A 16,923-nucleotide genomic window follows, 5' to 3' on the forward strand; every position below is an offset into this window, starting at 1 on the left:
CATTTTTTGTAATCAACTATTGAAATATGTACTGAGCAACTACTGTGTGACAGATATGATACAAGTTGTTAGAGATAATGTGGTGGAAAAAATACTCATGGTTTCTAGCCTTGTGCTTCTTATAATTTGGCAGCAGGAAAAGACATTAATTAAATAACCACATAAAGAAAAGCAATGTTGAAATGTTGATAAGTTTCATGAAGAAAGGGTGCATGATACCATGAGTGCATCTAACAGAGATTACAGGAAGGCCATGGAAGTCTTCTCTAACGAACTGGTAATGAAGCTGAGATGCAAAGGAGCAAAGGTTGAGAGTGTAGGTGAAGAGTTCTCCAGGCAGTGGGACTGGCACGTAAAGACCCTGTGGTGACAAGAATAGTAAAAGAGAAGAACCAAAAGAAGCCACAGGAGAATGTGGGGGCTGGAACAGAGAACTTCGGAGAGTACAGCATGCCTGATGAGGCTTGAGAATTAAGTAGAGGTCAGGCCATGCAAGCTTTTGCATCTTCATCCTAAGAGCAATAAAAGCCACTGAAATTGTAAAACAGAAGAGTATCATGATTTTTACTGAGCAGCCACTTATAGGTACAGGCTAGCCTCCTGTCTGAACTCATCCCCTCACTCACCTCACTTACTTCATCTGCCACATAAGCCTCCTGCTTTTCATCCAGCATTCCAGAATCATTCTCAACCCAGGGGTTTTGCACTTGCTGCTCCCCATGTCTGGAACCTTTTCTTCCAGTGCCCATATGTCTCACCCCTTACTTCACCTCAGGTGTCTGCTCGAATGTCTTCTTAAACAAGCCTTTCCTAAAAGCCAAAATTTAAGGCCCAAACTATTCCTTCTCCCCTTTATCCTCCTAACCTGCTTCCTGTAGTTTCACTATTTTTATCACTAATAGGAACTATGTTCTAAATTTAATTGTTAACTTTATAAAACACACATGTGCATATACACATGCACACACGCATGCACAAATAGAATTTGACTCCAGGAAGGAAGGGATGCTACTGCTAACTATGCCTGGCACATAGTGGTGCTCAATAAGTATTGAGCAGGAATAAAAGATTTATAAAGAATGAATGCTGTGTTTCACGTAGATTAGAAGCACACAAAAGATCTCTATTCTGGCCTGGCAATTTTATTATCCACATCCTCCCCATGACTTCATTCAAAGAAGAGGCTCAAATTTAGAAGGAATTATCAATCAGAACCACCTACTCATTTTTCCTAGTTGCATCCAAACACAATGCACAAATGAGAAAAAGCAGGTGCATAAGATTATTCTACATGAGGCATGCCAAGGAGATGATATTTGCAACTTCACATGTAGGACTTGTAGGATTCAGGGGGTATTATTTGCATGGGAATAAAAGTGTTGCTGTCCTAATTGAAAAGTACTTAAATATATAAATAACAGAGAATACCTGCATCAGTAGCATCTAGGAGGGGCAAACAAATAACCCACAGGTATTTTCCGTGTGTCATTGAAAACCAGCATGGGGAAGAGTTGCCCTAAAGAACCAAGTCAATTAAATACCGTGAACATTTATTGTGTATTCATTTACTGAGACTTATTTGTGCATATTAATATACAAAGCACCATAATAGATGTCGGGGCAAAATTAAGCCACACTGGTAGGCACATTCTAAAACATTGGAGGAAGGAGAAAAGTGCTGAATCTGGTTTTGAAAACACAATTACAGAGAAAAAAGAAAAATAAAGTACAAGATATGTGTTAGAAGAGTATATTGCCATGGGGGCTAGAGGGATAAAGAGAAAGAAAACTAATCTCCTCCGAAACTAAAATTAGAACCCACTGTTCCTACCAACTAAGAAATAATGAACGTTCAATAAATATTTCTAAAGTTTTTCCTTTGGAAGGCAGATAAAACAAATCCAGAATCTTGTACATGGGAAACTCTAAAAATGTATTTGTAAAGGAAGGAGGAAGAGAGGAAAGTACTAGAAGAGTGAGAATAAATCATCTGCTTATGGTTGAAATTTGTCATCAGTAAAGAAAAATTTGTCCAATCTTCTGTAATCTTCCATATAATGAGCTCAAAAGGGCTTTCCCAAATGGATCTTATACAGAGAAATAATAAACACCTGACTATATGTAATGATACACAGGTTGTCAAAAACACTTCTGCTTGAAATTCTCATGTTGTCATTTTTAGTTCAAAATATTGATGCCCTTTTTTGAAATGCAAGTATTTTAACTATTATAGCAATTGCCTTATTGTCCAGAGTATGGTCAATGTACCAAGAGCATCAGCATCACCTGAGAAATAACTTAGAAATGCAGAATCCCAGAGCCCACCCAGACTTGCTGAATCACAATCTGCATTTTAATAAGTGTTGCGGGAAGTCAGGAACCCCGAACGGAGGGACCGGCTGAAGCCATGGCAGAAGAACATAAATTGTGAAGATTTCATGGACATTTATTAGTTCCCCAAATTAATACTTTTATAATTTCTTACACCTGTCTTTACTGCAGTCTCTGAACATAAATTGTGAAGATTTCATGGACACTTATCACCTCCCCAATCAATATCCTTGTGATTTACTATGCCTGTCTTTACTTTAATCTCTTAATCCCGTCATCTTCGTAAGCTGAGGAGGATGTATGTGGCCTCAGGACCCTGTGATGATTGCATTAACTGCACAAATTGTTTGTAGAGCATGTGTGTTTGAACAATATGAAATCTGGGCACCTTGAAAAAATAACAGGATAACAGTAATGTTCAGGGAACAAGAGAGATAACCTTAACTCTGACTGCTGGTGAGCCGGGCAGAACAGAGCCATATTTCTCTTCTTTCAAAAGCAAATGGGTGAAATATCACGGAATTCTTTTTCTCAGCAAGGAACATCCCTGAGAAAGAGAATGCATCCCTGAGGGTAGGCCTCTAAAATGGCCACTTCAGGGGGTGGCCATCTTTTATGGTTAAAGCTGTAGTGATGAAATAAGCCCCAGTCTCCCATAGCGCTCCCAGGCTTATTAGGACGAGGAAATTCCCACCTAATAAATTTTGGTCAGACCAGTTGTCCGCTCTCAAACCCTGTCTCCTGATAAGATGTTATCAATGACAATGAGCGCCTGAAACCTCATTAGCAATTTTAATTTCGCCCCGGTCCTGTGGTCCTGTGATCTCGCCCTGCCTCCATTTGCCTTGTGATATTCTATTACCTTGTGAAGCACGTGATCTCTGTGACCCATACCCTATTCATACACTCCCTCCCCTTTGAAAATCACTAATGAAAACTTGCTGGTTTTACGGCTCGGGGGGCATCACGGAACCTGCCGACATGTGATGTCTGCCCCGGACACCCAGCTTTAAAATTTCTCTCTTTCGTACACTTTCCCTTTATTTCTCAAACCAGCTGACACTTAGGGAAAATAGAAAAGAAACTGTGTGACTACCGGGGGCAGGTTCCCCCAATAAATAAGGTCTTTGAGTGACTTACATGCAGATTAAGTTTAAGACACACTGGTATATTATAACACTGTGCCCCTGGAAGGTAATTCATTACATATTTGCTTGTCTTTAATGACTTAGACATTTTCACACTATCTTGAGAAGAGTACAGAATGCCAGAATACATTTACAAAAAACAAATACAGTATTTTTGGATCAAGAGCAACGGGAAAGTTATGATCTTAAGATAGAGCCAAAACAGTAAGCTTGAGTCTAAGACACTAGTCAGAGTATGTATAGAACGGGGGCCTGAAAGTGAGCATAGGCTCCTGTACCACAAGGGTTGAGATAAAATGTGAAAGAAGGGAAGGAAGAGGAATGAAAGAGAAATCAAAGAACATTATTTTATTATTTTCTTTATGGATATCCCTGGGTTTTATGCTATTTACCAACAGGTTCTGCTTTGGTGTACCATTTTACAATAAATCAACAATGCCCAAATTTGCTCACACATTTTAAAGAGGGTGAGAAAGGCATCAATAACCCTGACTTAGTGGTTCTCAGGCTTCTAGTCCTCTTTGGGCTACTAACTATCTCAGTTGTCTAAAATAGGGCATGTAGCTTTCTATGCCTCTGTTTTCTCATCCATATAGAGAAAGTTTGCACTGCAAACCCTCTACAATGGTTTCCAGCCACAGTATTCCACAATTCTACTGGCATCTTACCAATATATGCCAAATCATGTTAAAAACACACATTTCTATCCAAACAATGTCTTCAACTGCCACTGAGGAAACCATTCTCTTTCAAAAAACAGTGTGACTATGTACCTTAAAGAAATGCTAGTCTGTGGGAGCGGCTGCTTTTAAATAGTGCAATTCTTTTTGTTTTGTAGCCATCTGTCCCTCTCTCTTCTCCCCTTCAGAGTGTTATCCTTATTACCAACATGGATTCCCTCAGAGCAGGTATCTGGGTGGAAGAATGACATAAAGCAGCTGAAACTGAAATACTAGAGGAGAAATGAAGTATGTATGTACACATCCACAAACTCAACATACACACACACACACGTAGATATATATTATATAGAAGCTGTAACACTTTTCTTATGTTATCCCTAATATTTCATTAACCTTTTACTTAAATTTCAGCTTCATATCAGCTATCACTGAAAGAAATTAATGGAAAGTATGTTTCTACATGTGAATAATATACTAGCCTAAGGGAAATCTCTTACCAGAAATTGTACAAGAAGACTTGTAGAAGAGGTTTGGTTCATGAGTAGAATTGAACATTATACCAAGAACAGATTTGTATAGTGCATAAGCATCCTCTAAGAAGTCCCCAAATTTTGGGGAGACGATCCTGTCAAAAACTAAATCCTCCTGTACCCTGACATGATGGAGGCTTCAAACGATTGAATTTGTAGGGTTAATTATAGAAGGCTTCATTTTATTATTTTAATTTTTTTCATCGACTTTTAAGTTCCAGGATACATGTGCAGGATGTGCAGTCTGTTACATAGGTAAACATGTGCCACAGTGGTTTGCTGCACAGGTCAACCCATCACCTAGGTATTAAGCCCAGCTTCCATTAGCTATTATTCCTGATGCTCTTCGTTGCCCCACCCCCACAACAGTCCCCACTGTGTATTGTTTCCCACTACATGTCTATGTGTTCTCATCATTCAATCGTTCAGCTCCCACTTATAAGTGAAAACATGCGGTGTTTGGTTTTTGCTTCTTGCATTAGCTTCCTGAGGATAACGGTAATGCTGGTGAGGTTGGGGAGAAAAAAGAACAGTTTTACACTGTTGGTGGTTATGTAAAGTAGTTCAACCATTGTAAAAGACAGTGTGGTGATTCCTCAAAGATCTAGAAACAGAAATACTATTTGACCCATCAATCCCATTACTGGGTATATATCCAAAGGAATATAAATCATTCTATTATAAAGATACATGCATGTGTATGTTCACTGCAGTATTATTCACAATAGCAAAGACATGGAATCAACCCACGTACCTATCAGTGAGAGACTGGATAAAGAAAATGTGGTACCTATACACCATGGAATACTACACAGCCATAAAAAGGAACAAGATCATGTCCTTTGCAGCAACATGGATAGAGCAAAAAGCTTATTTTTTAAAGTGCAGTTGTTTTTTTAATACTCTAAAGAAGTAGTTTTTGTTTAATTAATTTCATGTTTTATGGGTGTAAGATTACCAACAATTTTATAAATGATATGCAACACTGATAAAATGGGAGAGGATAATGATGCCCATATTGTAAGTGAATCTGTTGAATTGGAACCCATTTTTAACTAATGATATCTGGTTATACTTGCAATAGATACAGAGATTAATAAGACCCAGATAAAGCCAGTCTCAGTCCTTTCTGTAAGGACCTGCTCATGCTGGAAGGAGTGAATGAAACAAAGGTACAGCCTACAAGAATTCTCCTTTGGGAAATAGTTTTCATTTCTCTCCAAGCAGTATTCCTAAAGTTCTAAAGTTTATTTAGTATTCAGTATTCTAAAGTTCTCAGCTGTGACTTCTGAAAATCTCTTGTCCTACCATTTGACCATCTGGAGAAAACCTGCTTGAATAAGTATTCCACTGTATTCTTTCCACATTTCCATTCTTTCATTAATGTATTTATTAAAATAGCCACTGATGAGTCTTCTCTTATTCATTTATTATTGGCAGAAACATCGAGCTCCTGATCCACATATTTGCACTTGGTGAACCAATCATGTTATTTCATAAGCTATGCTCTCTTTTTCTTTGCTGCTCAGCCCAATTCTACAAGAACAAACAGCTGGGTAGTTGCAGAACCTGCTGATCTGAGCACAAGTCTGGCAGTCAGTAACTTTGAGTTCAAATCCCAACTCCACCACACGTTTGTTCTAAAGATGTGAGGCTGCCTTATAAAAGCGCTCACCATGGCATTCAAATAAGCCCAGAAGCTACTGTGCTAATGTGCAAACACAAAGAAATCTTTCTTGCAGCTGTGCTTATGGCATTTTTCAATAGTCTTCTAATGGAGGTTTGGTCTGCCACAAAAAGTGTAATAAAAGGCAAAGAGCAAACGGCCCAGCTTGCCCTTCAGTCAGAATGACTTTGACTGCTCAGAGTCCAGTAGGCGGCAAAGGGAAGATTTCAAGGTCAATTTCCTCACCTTTCAAACCTGTGATTTCATATTAGAAGATCAGGCTGTCAGCTTTCCTGTGTCGACAATTCTCTCTGGGAAGGTTAATGTCACTTCTAAGCTTAATAATGGCCCCAAAGTTAGGAAAGTACTGTAAACATCCTGAATGTGATGAATAAGTCAAAATAAACAAGGATGATAAATGCAAACTGTGCCTGAAATGTTTTAAAGCTAATACTGGTTACAAAAAAGAGGAAAACATAAGCTATGATTGTATCCTTTGAGGGTCAAGTTTTTGTATAAAAAGGAAAGCATTCTAATGCTATGAAATTGAATGTATCATCTTCGTGTTATGAAATGCAAATCTCCCAGTCCAGTGTTTAGCAACACATATGTTGCTGATAAATAATAAATAAATCTTCAGAAAATTACTTAAGTACCTAATTAAATTTACAAAATTAATATAAATTCTCAGCCTTCTTTTCTGTGAAATGAATACACTATCATCTCCCTTGCTCATGTCACAAGATCAGGGTGGGTTTAAATATTTTTATATTTAAAAGATGAAGTGAATTGTAAATCACTATAGAATAATCAGATTTGGCTGCTGGACTTAAAAACTTGTCAAAATGTGTTTGTTCAGTTATTCCAAGTTACTGTGAATTTTGTTTTTCTCTCGTGCAGTCATCCTCAAGCTGGTTGCACATTAAAACCACCTAGAAAGCTTTTTCAGTTTAATTTCTAGTCCACTACTGTGGTCTGAATGTTTGTGTCCCTCCAAAATTTATAATCACCAATGTGATAGTATTACAAGTTGGAGCCATTGGTAGGTAATTAGGTCATGAGGTCAAGACCTTCATGAACCTGACTAGCACCCTTATAAAAGAGGTCCCAGAGAGCTACCTTGTCCCTTTCACCGTGTGAGAATACAGCAAGAAGGTGTGATCTATGAATCAGGAAGTGGGCCTTCATCAGGTAGAGAATCTGCTGGCACCTCAATCTTGGACTTCCCAGCTATTAGAACTGTGAGGAATTTCTGCTGTTTATAAGCTACTCAGTCTCTGGTATTTTATCACTTTGATAGCAGCACAAACGGACTACGACACACATCCTAGACAAATATCTGGAGGTGGGAGTGAGAAATTACTATTTTCAAAGGATGCTTTTAATGTGCAGTTAAGATAAGGAACCACTGATGGAGTTTAAATCTACTTACATAATCAACTGGAAAGACAAGAGCTAAAAAATGAAAGGTAGACATGCTCCAAGTTGTGATGCAAACATCTTAACTTTTACACTTCTTCTTGTGTGAACATTTTTTCACTAAACTTCTAATTATTATCTCAACTAACAAAGCTTGGAGGACTGAAGGATTAGTGAAGAAAGAAAAGCTTCCACAATTTGGATTAATTGAAAAAATCAGTATAAATTAGTGAAAATTTATAATGTTAAAATACTTTTAAAAGAAATGTAAAAAGTAAATGAAATGTAAAACGTGCCTTTATCAAAACAAAAGCTTACAAGTTCAAGCAATTCATCTTTCATTCATGGAGTAAGATACTTGTAGAGGCCCTAGAGTGATTTTTTAAATGAATAAATTTTTAAAATATGTGTAATTAGCAAGTGAGCTGTATTACTATATCATTAGTATATCATAAGCGCAGAAGATTTTCATACATTTTTGCTAATTATCAGATGACTATGACCTTATAAGGAACAAATATAATATTGCAGCAACCCCGATTTTTCTAATTCTTCCCAGGTTGTTTCTGATACTTTCTTCTACCTATAGATTCAGCTGTACACTTCTACTTCTTTTTCTAGCTTTCTCTCTGTTCCCCCTAACAATTCTTACACACATACACACACACTCTTTCAGAAAATGTAGGTGTTACTGGGTTCCATCCTAGAGTTTTTGATTTAGTATGCCTTTGGCAAGTCTCAAGAATATGCACATCCAACAAGATCTCAAGAGACATTGATGTTGCAGGTCTGAGTATCTCACTTTGAGACCCACTTATCTAATTTTCTAAAGAAAATCGATTCATCAGCTCAATTTCCTAACCAACAAAGCGTAAAATCAGTCTTGTTTTCTATGCCTGCAATATCCTTTGGGCTGGGGATGAGAACTGGCATCTTTGTTACCACTGGAACTCTGTATTTTCCAATTCATTCTACATCATGTGACTAAACTCAGTATTGGATTGAGGAACTAGCTAATCAAGGACAATAAAATATCACTAGGATCATAATTGTTCTGAATATTTAATTGAATACTGATGAATGAGAATTCTTTTCAAGAAGAGTACTGCATGCCACCAGTAGGAATAAGCCACCCAAGGAACAAGGAATAATACCATCAAGGAAACAAAGCTGTCTTCCAAAGAGTAAGGGTCTGGCTAACTGCAGAACCTTTGAGACAGTACATTTGGGGCTATAGCTGACTTGCTCACAACCATATTAGGGAAGTTGGACACAGCTATCATTAGCAACGGGCATCAAAAACAAGGGGCAGTCTCCACCATCCCTGCCTGCTCCTTGCTTTTTCCGTAAATAAGTAGTTCTCAAATTGAGACATTCAGATCTGCAGCACCAACATCTTTGGAGATTTTCTTAGACATACATTATTCTCAAGCCTTGACACAGACATACTGAATCAAAAACTCTGGGATGGAAACCAGTAATGTCTTTTAACAAGTCCAGGTGATGCTGATGCATAAACCTCAGAACCACTGTTTTCAGGGTTGGACAAAAATTAAAGTGTGAAACTATTGAAATAAAAATATTAAAGTGTGATAAACAATATTAATGGGTATTAAGTTATTAATCTTACCAAGACACCATTCTCCAGATAATATTACATCCCTGGCTAATATTCTTCACGATATCCCTATCTATATTTCCAATTCCTCATTAGGAATGGAACCCTGTCCTCATCTCTAACCTATGTGGCTTAAGTCTTGTGATTATCTAGCCATTACCTTGCCTCCATTTTCAGGAATGTGAACCCTAGGCCTTTGTTCATTCAATTACCAACTGGAAAAGATTCAAGAATGTACTGGCTTTCTCTAATAATGGCTACCAATCATTCTTTTCCTCCTTCCTATCTCATGACTATTTGAATTTCCTTCTACAATGCAGATTCTCCTGGTTGGTTCACCTTCCATAATTTCCTTTACCATGACTGGCTAAATAAAATCCCTGACCTTCATACAGGAAAGTACATGGCTATAGCCTGCAGTTGAATGGGTTAGTTATCCACAATATCAAATCACATTCCTCATCTTTCTACACATTATCCAACAACCAAAGGTGTTTTAAATGTGTTAAAACCCAGTCTCTCAGAAAGTAATCCCCAATGTGTAGTGTTTTTCAATTTCTGAGGTGTAAATACTCTCATGATGGCTGATTTCAAGCTACCAACATAATGTTCCTCAATGAAGAGTTGGTAGCAATGGACCTTAAGAGAAATGGTCAGATTCTGAACATATTTTGAAAATAGGGGCAACGGATTTGCTAATGAATTGGACGTGAGTATAAAAGAAACAATGATGACTCCAATGTCTTCGGTTTGAGCAATTGGAGAAATTCAGGCGGTATTAAATAAGGTGGGGAAACTGTTAGGAGCAAACTAAAGAATTTCATTTGGATGTATTATGTTTGAAGTAACTATTAAATACTAACAAAAGATGTCATTTAAGTAGTGTATACAGGAGTTTGGAGTCCAAGGGAGAGTTACAGGCTAGAACTGTACAGTTGTAAATAGTCATCATATAGATGATATTTAAAGCCATGAGACTGGATGAGACTACCAATAGTTAGTTAGTTCAGGTATAGAATGGAATAGTTAGTTCAGGTATAGAATGGAATAGTTAGTTCAGGTATAGAATGGAAGTCCAAAGACAGAGGCCTAGCGGGAAAAAAAGGAAAGGTGATCAAGGCAGGAACCAGAAACGTAGAAGCTCTTGGTTTATAGATTACTGTGACTATAACTTGATATACAGTCAGTCGAATAATAAATATTAACCCCTTACAACATGTCATGCGCTATTCCGTATAAAGTGTGAAAGTCTTATAATACTAAATTGCATTAATAATGAAGGTGACATTCGATAAAGAAATCCTACCTTTGCTAAGGAAGAATAATTTTATTTGAATTAACCCAGTTTTCAAATAAAAGAATCAAAATTAAAGAAGAGTCAGTATTCTCATTGCAATTTGTAGAAAGGATAGCAAAAAAAGAAATCTGATGTTATTTTAAACTGTTGTTATACTTACCTCGAGTGTCAATTCCTCCATGAAATATGTCTTGATTGTAATCCTTCAAAATGCATCTTACATTTGATCTGCTATTCTCATAAATTCTCCTGTTATTTCTCCCAACTATGTGTTAGCTCACTTTCTTCTTATCCTTCAACAAGTGTAGGATTGGCCTACTCTTAAGTGTTCCATTTAGTTCAACTTGTAACAGTTATTTATAATTTTTTTCTATCTGTAATTCATTCATTTATTCATTCATTCATATAATTACCATTCATTCCATCAGCAAATAAGTACATACAAGGTATTGTCCTCAGGATATGGTAAACTTCACACTTCATTTATATCTCTAACCTGACAGGGAACGTTGCAAATTTCAGATATCAATAAACATCAGGTAACTTAAACAATAAATTTCCCAACAATTATTATTTAATGTGTTTTCCTTGTCTTCTCTCTCAAGTTAAATATCCGTAACCAATCCATAAGCAGAACCTAAGTAATAGAACAATAAGACAGAGTTTGGTAGTGTGGAAAGAACACTTGGACCAAGGCTTAGTAGCTGCTGGGCTTCTCATTTCAATACTGATCTGTTAAAGAGAAAGATAAAGAGTTGATGTGGGTCTCAAAACAGCATGCACAAATGCAGTCCTAGAAATACAACCAGAATTCAATCTGTATATAAATTTTATCAGCTTGCTTCTGTCATCAAAAATCAGAGTTTAACATCTTTCTCCATGCTGCATTTTCAAAAGCAGAAGTTCATTCCCAATAGGCTGATTTACTTCTAAGACTAATTCATTAGAACTATATCGGCCTTTTGGTTTCTTTTTTCCTTTTTTTCTGTTCTCTTTTTAAAATAAACTAAACCTTAATTATTCTACAACAAAAGAAACAAACATCTATTGTTGTGTTATGATCAAAAGATTACATTCCGAGTCAAACCTTTTTTAACTTATTTATGGGCTTTACTTTCCCCTTTTTACAAGGAGAATTAATTTTAAAAAATTGGGGGAAAACCTTCTATAGTCTCATGTTCCAATGACTATAAATCAGTATTTTATTTACAGGTAGAATTACATTTTGCAAAAATACCCTATCAGATGGGAAATAAAATAAGTATATATAGTATATTGTCTTCGCACTGGATATTACAAATAATGTAATGATGTTATTATGGGTTTTTAAATTTCATCATTTAAAATATTAGTTTTTCTACAAAGTATACTCTGTTCATATTTGAATTTGAAATCCATGAATATCTATACCCATAAAGCAATAAATCCATAATTAAATTAGGGAGTGGTGGGGAGAGGCATGCTTTTTCTTTTCTGTTGGCAGAATGACCTAAACAAAATTATATTCTGTTGACAAATATGTGATAAACATATCTGTTCTAAAGGATAAAAGAGCAAAAGTTTATCCAAGGTATGTTTTATCTACTAGAGGCTATATTAAGCTTTTAATTACATACCTCCATGTGTAATCTACAGACAATAGAAAAAAAGTACTTGAAAGTATTTGAAAGTACCTTGTCCTTTAGAAATTTTACTAAAATTGACTTGATTACTTATGCCAGAAAAGTCAAAAAATAAAACAGGCATTCTTAATGTTCTTTATATAAATCAATGCATGTCTAATAAAAAATAAATTTTAAGTGGAATAAATCACTTATATGCATTGTCTATTAGAGGCTTATTCATAAATAAATTGGAACATAAATAGAAAGTTCCATACTCTGAAACTTTTATAAATTTCTGAGAATCAGAAATAATGGTATATACAAATGTTTCATTAAATTTAAATCCATTGTAGATGGAAACATATGGACTATATAACTTTGCTTTTAATTTTTTAAATTTTTATTAAATATGTATGCAGATCAGTACATGAAACACACAGTTATATGGATTATAATTAGTATAATTGCTAGTAATTATAAAGCTAATTCCTGTGTAACCACCACACAGGTGAAGAACAGGGCATTGCCAGACACACCAACAAGTAGAGAATTGCTGAGTCATGGAAGGAGGACAGGAAAACAGAAGAAAAGAAAGAAGGGGCCGGGCACGGTGGCTGACGCCTGTAATCCCAGCACTTCGGGAGGCCGAGGCGGGCAGATCACGAGGTCAGGAGATCGAGACCATCCTGGCAAACACGGTGAAACCCCGTCTTTACTAAAAATACAAAAAAATTAGCCGGGCGTGGTGGCGGGCGCCTGTAGTCCCAGCTACTCTGGAGGCTGAGGCGGGAGAATGGCTTGAACCTGGCAGGCGGAGCTCGCAGTGAGCCGAGATCGCGCCACTGCACTCCAGCCTGGGGGACAGAGCAAGACTCCCACTCAAAAAAAAAAAAAAAAAAAAAAAAAAGAAAAAGAAAGAAGGGAGAGTGAAAAAAATTTAAACACAATTCAGTCTACCAAAAACAATTACTTTTTACTACTAAAGTATAAGAGAATATAAAATTAATCCCTTTAAAATAAAAATATAACTACCTGAGCAAAATATTAGTACACAAATAAAATTTATAAAGCTTTACAACCAAAAATAATTCATAAGAATACTATGAATTGATTTCTTGAATTAGTATTGCAATTATTTTATTCATCTAAAAGAAGAATGTTACTAAATTTCTATGTAATAGATTTTAAAAAGTGAAGTTTCATGTTTATAAGATTTATTCAATGTACTAAAATGTGAGAAAAAAATCTCAGACAATTCAAAAACTACAATGTCAACAGGTTACAAACAATATTAAAACAAGGATTCACCATTAGACAGAACTTATCTTAGTCCTGGCATATAATTAGTCTAAAATTACAAATGCCTTTTTAGTAAACATGTGCAATTACATCAGATAAAAGACACAGAGGTATGTTTTGCTGGTTTCAGAATTAGGATACAGGATTCTGTTTCTAGTCTATCTATGAGTTCGTTATAACACTTTTTGGTAAACCACTTAACCTCACCTGACTCAATTTCTTTCCCTTAAAATGAAGATGTGTTTATTTATTAATACCCTGAGACATTCATATAGCAAACATTTATTGAAAATCTACTATGTGCCCAGCACTATTTTAGCCCAGCAATGCAACAATAAACATGTATCCTACCTTCCTGTGAATAAGCAGAGGGGATGGGAATAGATATAAGCAAGTGGCAAATAAGAAAAATGTGAGAGGTGCCATAAAGAGAACCGGCCTAATAATCCAATTTCTAAGTAAGTAGAATGTTTCACTTTAAGATTTCAAAGTTTTACACTAGGGTGAGATTTGTTTCTGACTATGATGTTCATGAAGTTGATGTTCACCCATTACCAGAGAAACATGATATCTCATACATGATGTGTCATTCACTTACCAATGATCTACATAATCCTCAGGACAAGAAGTGATGAGCTGAACTGTATTTGTTTAGAAAACTGTACAGTGCCTGAGTTTTCCAGGATAAAAAGCTCACTCTGCTAGAACATGAACAGTAAAAGTCAGTAACCAAACTCAAGAGGGGTTGCTTTTAAGAGCTCTTGCATCTTTCCTTGCAAAGGCTGAGTTAGAAAATCCAATCTTCTTTTCCCCTATTGCTCTCCTTCAAATTTTGTATCAGGATATTTATCAATAATTCTCAAAGTATAATTTCCACAAATTAGGAATATATAGTAAACATTTCTTGTGGAAACTAGCCAGTTTTCAGACAGAGCAATCTACTTTCAATAGCTAAATCATCATAGACCACATGCAAAAATCCTTTTAGGAAATTGAAAACGGTAAATGGGGAAAGGCAAGTGAATAAGGCAATGCCACTTGATCTTGGAAAAACAAGCAAACATATAAAGAGACTTTCACTACCACAACCACAATGTAACTGGTCCTTGGGCAAAGAAAGGCCCTGCCAGAGAACTACTAGCACTCTACAAATAGATCACAGAATTCAATAATCCCATTGGTGTTCCATAATTAGCTATCTGATTCATAAAGATGACTTCATAAAAGACAAAGAGAAAGCAATCAAAGTATGAAAAAGTATAGAGAAGCATAAGAATGAGGGAAAAAGGGAAGGGAAAGGAAGGGAAGTGAAAGGAAGGGAAGGGAAGGGAAGGGAAGGGAAGGGAAGGGAAGGGAACTAATTTGAGAACCATTAATATAACTCCAACTGCTCCTTCATTTTCAAATTTCTTATTCATGAAGATAGCCAGTGTTTCCGTATAGCCAGTCCTCCCTTCCAAAGTTCACGTTCACATGTGTAACCATCTTTTGAATATTTCTGTGTCTGAAACCAAATATTTATATATTTCTTTAAAATGTACTCATTTGGGGCATTCAACTTTTCATGACTGCTCTGTTTGGAAAGTCCACCCTTATTTCTTAAAAGTCTTCTCTCTTTTCATCAAAACTGGGAATAGGTTTTTCTTCCATTCTCTATTGTTTCTTAATGATATAAGCCTTAGTATTTAATAAGTGGGCCCTATTTTTGATAATATAGCCTTTCATTAAAAGCTTCAGAACTTCTCTAAATTTTAGTCAAACCAGAGTCTCATTCAAAGAAGAGGGGCTCAATCCAAGCCACAGCTCACTCTTTAACTAAAAACAGATACTATATATTTTTTTAACCTGGAAGGCAATACTCAGCAGAATGGGAGAAAGAAGTTTAAAGTTCAAATTCTGACATGGTAGTTTTCATGTTGTGTGACTTTGAGAGGCTTATCACCTTTCTTCATATCATTTTACCCTCTGCAAAAGATAATCCCGATCTTATAGATGGAAAAATTAATTTGTGGATTTAAGCCAGGGAAGGGCACAAGTTCCACCTAAATTCAGTCATTAGAGCCATGAGTACTAACGGCAGGAGCCATGAGGTGCCTACAGGCCACCTGTCAGCTAGTCTCATAGCAAGGTCAATAATAGCTTTATCAAACAAAAGGGCTAGATCAGTGTTTCCCAAAGTTTGCTCCTTGGACCTGAGTCCCAAAAGAGGATAAGTCTCAACAAACAAACAAAAATTTCCATAGCCAAGTAAATTTGAGAAACACTATAGAATGATTTGAAAAACACATTAGTATAATAAAGACTCAGTAAAAAGATTTGTTATTGTTTGACCCCAATTTATTTGACCTAGAACCCTTTTTGTCAGAAACTATATAGTTTTCTGAAATCAATAGTTTCTGTCAGAAATTAATAGGTTCTGGCTTAATTTAAGTATTAACAATGTATTTTTTTCAATTTCCCCAAACCAGTGACATTATCTTGCTCATCTTTGCTTTTATCCTATGGCAGCTTGAAATTAACTTGAGTTGTTTTTTTCCTCCACTAATAAGTACAGTTTCACTTTTACATTTTAATCATTTTCTGTTTAAATATTTTAAGAAGCGCTTTCATTTACCTTCTTGCTTTTTCAATTTCTTACCTTTTTACCCAGATTACATATTAGAAACATCTAAGGACTTTTGAAGTGTTTTATTTTATAACACGCGGGTATTTGGAAGAAATATTTCCTTCTTCCTATGAGTTTATTTTGCTTTGCTAACACTATCTGACAGAACTTTACCTTTGCATTTGATGAGGCTTCTTTCAAGGTGTGTTGACATGTCAGTTGATGGTCTAGCAACTCTATTAAAGATTTGTAGCTGTTAAAGTGCTGCTTTTCTAAAAATGTATACAGCACTTGAAAAATCAATCTAGAGAGTTCTATAGTTCAACCCTCACATCTGTGCTCTAATATCAGTTTTGCTGTCAAAATGAAGTAATTGGAGACTTGGTTGACCAGAATACACCATTCCCCAATGAGACTGGGATACAAAGGTGTTACCTCACTCTCCAAAGCTGTGAATTTTCTGTTCTACTCAGACCTAAATCTCTCAATTATTTTATACTCATGATTACACCCTCCTCTACTCTTATTTAAAATTGCAAGAGAGTTAAACAATACAACTAAAGGCAAATTTAAATAATCATAAAATTAAATATGTGTATTTCCAACACTTTGTTATGCTTCTCCTGGAAACTCTGATAAACACCCTGGAACCATATAGGAGGGATAGAGCTATTCATAATAATTGACCTATATTATCTATAATAGTCCTTAATTGCTGCTAAT

Source organism: Pongo pygmaeus, chromosome 13, assembly GCF_028885625.2.
Source record: "Pongo pygmaeus isolate AG05252 chromosome 13, NHGRI_mPonPyg2-v2.0_pri, whole genome shotgun sequence".
Lineage (NCBI taxonomy): Eukaryota > Metazoa > Chordata > Mammalia > Primates > Hominidae > Pongo > Pongo pygmaeus.